This window comes from Penaeus chinensis, chromosome 6 (genome assembly GCF_019202785.1).
Source record: "Penaeus chinensis breed Huanghai No. 1 chromosome 6, ASM1920278v2, whole genome shotgun sequence".
Taxonomy (NCBI): Eukaryota; Metazoa; Arthropoda; class Malacostraca; order Decapoda; family Penaeidae; genus Penaeus; species Penaeus chinensis.
In genome coordinates, this window is record NC_061824.1 from 2,065,766 (window position 1) to 2,071,175 (window position 5,410).

Genomic DNA, 5,410 nt, shown 5'->3' on the forward strand with positions numbered 1-5,410 from the left:
TTTTTCTCTTCTTCCTTCTCTTCCTCTCCCTCTCCCTCTCTCCTTCTTTTTTTCTCTTCTTCCTTCTTTCCCTCTCCCTATCTCTTTCCCTTTTTTCTCTTCTTCCTTTTATCCCTCTCCCTCTCTCTTTCTCTTTCCTACCCCCCCCCCCGTCTCTCTCTCTCTCTCTCTCTCTCTCTCTCTCTCTCTCTCTCTCTCTCTCTCTCTCTCTCTCTCACACACACACACATACACACACACACACATATACACACAGCCTTCTCCCTCTACATACTTATTCGTCTTGAATCTACTTACATATTTTATGGATTAGAACAAAAATCTCTGTGCCATAAATTCCACACTTGACACTGATGTTCGCTTTTTGCACGTGACTATTGACATGCCTCCACGTTCGCTTGGGAGGTGAGTGGAAAGGAGTGGAAGTGAGTGGAGATGAGTGGAAGTGAGTGGAGATGAGTGGAAGTGAGTGGAGATGAAAGAAAGTGAGTGGAAATGAAAGGAAGTGAGTGGAGATGAAAAGGAGAGAGTGGAGATGAGTGGAAGTGAATGGAGATGAAAGGAAGTGAGTGGAGATGAGTGGAAGGGAATGGAGATGAAAGGAAGTGAGTGGAGATGAAAGGAAGTAAGTGGAGATGAGTGGAAGTGAGTGGAGATGAGTGGAAGTGAATGGAGATGAGTGGAAGTGAATGGAGATGAGTGGAAGTGAATGGAGATGAGTGGAAGTGAATGGAGATGAGTGGAAGTGAATGGAGATGGAAGTAAGTAAGTGAAGATGAGTTGAAGTGAATGGAGATGGAAGGAAGTAAGTGGAGATGAGTGGAAGTGAATGGAGATGAGTGGAAGTGAATGGAGATGAGTGGAAGTGAGTGGAGATGAGTGGAAGTGAATGGAGATGAGTGGAAGTGAATGGAGATGAGTGGAAGTGAGTGGAGATGAGTGGAAGTGAATGGAGATGAGTGGAGATGAGTGGAAGTGAATGGAGATGAGTGGAAGTGAGTGGAGATGAGTGGAAGTGAATGGAGATGAGTGGAAGTGAGTGGAGATGAGTGGAAGTGAATGGAGATCAGTGGAAGTGAGTGGAGATGAAAAGGAGTGAGTGGAGATGAGTGGAAGTGAGTGGAGATGGAAGGAAGTGAGTGGAGATGAGTGGAAGTGAATGGAGATGAGTGGAAGTGAATGGAGATGGAAGGAAGTGAGTGGAGATGAGTGGAAGTGAATGGAGATGAGTGGAAGTGAGTTGAGATGAAAGGAAGTAAGTGGAGATGAGTGGAAGTGAGTGGAGATGAGTGGAAGTGAATGGAGATGAGTGGAAGTGAATGGAGATGAGTGGAAGTGAATGGAGATGAGTGGAAGTGAATGGAGATGAGTGGAAGTGAGTGGAGATGAGTGGAAGTGAATGGAGATGAGTGGAAGTGAGTGGAGATGAGTGGAAGTGAATGGAGATCAGTGGAAGTGAGTGGAGATGAAAAGGAGTGAGTGGAGATGAGTGGAAGTGAGTGGAGATGGAAGGAAGTGAGTGGAGATGAGTGGAAGTGAATGGAGATGAGTGGAAGTGAATGGAGATGAGTGGAAGTGAATGGAGATGAGTGGAAGTGAGTGGAGATGAGTGGAAGTGAATGGAGATGAGTGGAAGTGAATGGAGATCAGTGGAAGTGAATGGAGATGAGTGGAAGTGAATGGAGATGAGTGGAAGTGAGTGGAGATGAGTGGAAGTGAATGGAGATGAGTGGAAGTGAGTGGAGATGAGTGGAAGTGAATGGAGATCAGTGGAAGTGAGTGGAGATGAAAAGGAGTGAGTGGAGATGAGTGGAAGTGAGTGGAGATGGAAGGAAGTGAGTGGAGATGAGTGGAAGTGAATGGAGATGAGTGGAAGTGAGTTGAGATGAAAGGAAGTGAGTTGAGATGAAAGGAAGTGAGTGGAGATGAAAGGAAGTGAGTGGAAGTGAGTGGAGATGAGTGGAGATGATGGACACGAGAAATCATGACGTTATTCCGGAATGATAATCTATAATGTATGGGAATCCAATTAGACGGTTAAATCATCAAGATTAATTGACAGTACCTCTTTTTTTTTTTATAATTACCATTTTTCTCAGATATCCATTTGGAAGTGATTGGTCCTTCTGCTTGCCTTTGCACTTTCACTCAGGGTCTATATATTCCTGCCTCTGTCCGTTATATTTCGAGAATTATCGTTCATCTGCTCGTAAATCAGAATATGTTCGTGTGATCAGAAGGTGAAGAGAAAGATTTTTTTTTTTTTTTTTTGAAGGAAAATAGGGAGAGAAAGTAATATAAAAGAAAAAAAAGAGGGGGGAAAAATGAAATGGATAGATAAAAAAAGTGCGAAGAGAAAAGCGAAAAAAAGAAATATGAAATGAAGGATTTAAAAAAATCGGGGGAAAATAATAGGAGTAAAAAAAAAAAAAAAAAACGTAAAGGAATAACAAGCAAACAAAAGAAAAAGGGGGGAAAAGCGGAAAGAAGAAAACGTGAAATCAAAGAAAAAAGAGATGAATAAATACAAAAAACTAAAAAGAGAGAGAAAAAAAAAAAACTAATCTTCACATCAAAAACTCTAAGGGATTGCACACCTTGTTTCACTGCCATAATCATGTGTCAAAAAGCTAGAATCTGCCAATGTCATTTCCACGTCTTGGGTCTGTGATAAAAATGACCCCTGGGGAAGTGTTGTTGTTTATTTCAACATATTGATAACTTTACTTATCATCTATATGCCCAGAGATGTTGACAAAGAAATAATTTACTGTATTTAACAATTTTTGTTCATTAAGTGAATATACATGATCAGATCAAATGTACAAATAGTGGATGAACTTCTTCAAAGTAAACAAACAAGTAACTCAAGATTGTAGCCCATGACAGGAAGTCATATTTTAAATAATATTTATATATACACAAACAAACAACGAAAAGGAAATTGAAATAGAGCATAAAAGAGAAAGCAGAAGGACAAAAACGTATGAGAAAATATGAAAGTTAATTCCAACGACCATGATTTTATATATAGTTTCATGTAAAGGGATGATTGATGTAAATGTCATTTCGATAAAAATAACAAAAACAAATAAAAAACAGTGAACGGATTGCGATGATAGATAATTTGAAGAATAAATAGATAAAAGAATAGGTAGATAGTATGAAGGGAGGATAGAAGAAAATTAATATATGGATAGATAGTATGAAGGGAGCTGGAAAAGAATAGATATATGGATAGATAGATAGTATGAAGGAAGATGGAAAAGAATAGATATATGGATAGATAGATAGTATGACGGGAGATGAAAGAAAATAAATATATGAAGGGAGATGGAAAAGAATAGATATATGGATGAATAGATAGTATGACGGGAGATGGATAAGAATAAATGTATGGAAAGATAAATAGTATAGAGAGGAAGAGAAGAGAATAGATATAGGGATAGGTAGGTAGATAGGAGGAAACAGATAAATGGGTAGATTTATAAGGAGCCCGAACGCCAGTGGGCATCCGGCGGGGCCAGTGGGCGGGCGCGGCTGAGGGTTTGAAGGCCGAGGGGAGAACGAGCTCAGTGTGCTACCTGCCTCCACGCTGAGCACACGCACCCTCACGTTCTCGCGCCCCCGCACGTGTGACCCGCGCTCGCTCGCTCGCTCTTTGCCTGCCGTTCCTCTCTCGACCCGCCCGCAGAACAACACAACCCACTCCGCCCATTCTTCTCTCCCAACCGACACCAACCTCCATTTTGATTTTGTGTCAGACCTCGTGCCTAAAATCCCCCCCCCCCCCCTTAAAACGGAAAGTGCTGGTTGTTTTAAAGGCTCGATCGGAGTGAAATGTTTTGAGAGATTTTCGCATCTTCTGAGATCGGATGTGAAGGAAGGAAACCAGATTATAAATGTATATTTCGTGCTCTGTATAGAATAAGAAATAGATCTATATATTTCTATATCTTTCCCCCTTGCCACCCCTGGCTGTTTTATAACCTGTCTCCAAATACCCAGTTACTGATAAGAAATCCTGGTAATCGCCAATTATTAATCACGAAACATCCATATTTCCATCAAGAAAAAATATATATATTAACAAAAAACCCGAATACGAGATTCTCTGAAACATTGGAAAAAAGAGAGAAAATTAATACATCGTTGAAAAAAAAGAAAAGAGTTGACAAGCCTTAATTGAAAAATAAGGTCCTAGCAACACTGAATTACACAGAAATGCTCGGTGTCTACGTTATAGCAGTGCTCTTTATCAACTGTAAGTATTTGAGTCTCTTGCTGTTCAGAAAGTGTAGTGTTGAATTTGCGATTTTTTCAGATTCATGTCTTTTGCATATACAATACATATACGTTGTGTGTTCCAATATATACACAAAATGTTTACGGATTATATATGTATATATATATGTGTGTGTGTATATGCATACATATATATACAAATATATATATATATATATATATATATATATATATATATATATATATATATATATATATATATATATATATATAAACACACAGGATAATCTGTATATTTATAGATACCTATTTCATGACGCTCGAAATTTTACTACAATCTTTGCTCTCTTTTTTTCTTTTTTTTATCGCATAAAATTAGCGCGAAATTAATCTTTTAGTTTAGCGCAAAAAAAAAAAAAAAAAAAAAAAATCTAATATAAAATGAATATCTTAGCGTAAATCCTCACAGCTTTATTCCGTTACATGACTGTTCACTCTTTCACTAACAGAAAATAAGGCAAAGAACGCATCTGACTTTATTGGAAGTCTGTGTCTTTATTGTTGTTGTTTTTTTTAGGCAAAGTTTAATACACAGAGAGCTTTCGCTTCTGTGTTTTAAATCCTTAGGTTCTGAGGAGTGTATTGCGGGAGAGCAAGAGTGATACTGGGAGTTGGAGTGAGAGTGAAAGTAAGAGTGAGAGTTTGAGCGAGAGCGAGTGAGAGCGAGAGTGAGAACGTGAGTGTGAGTGTGAGAGAGAGTGGGAGAAAAGAGTGAGAATGAGAAAGATTGAGAGTGAGAGTGAGAGTGCGAGAATTAGAGTGAAAGAGAAAGAGAAAGAGACAGAAAAGGGGGAGGGGAGAAAAGAGAGAAAGAGAGAGAGAGAGAGAGAGAGAGAGAGAGAGAGAGAGAGAGAGAGAGAGAGAGAGAGAGAGAGAGAGAGAGAGAGAAATAATGATATTCTGAGAAAAGGAAAAAGCGACCCCCCCCCCCCAAGAAAAAGAGAGAGGAACAAAGACAAATGCAAAAAGGAAGCGAAAAGAAGGAAGTGAAAACGAACATGAATAAAGAGGAAAACAAAATAAAAAATATGAGAAATAGAAAATAGAGAAAGGAAAATATATACGCAAGCAACCTATGTATGTGTGTATGTATGTGTGTATATAT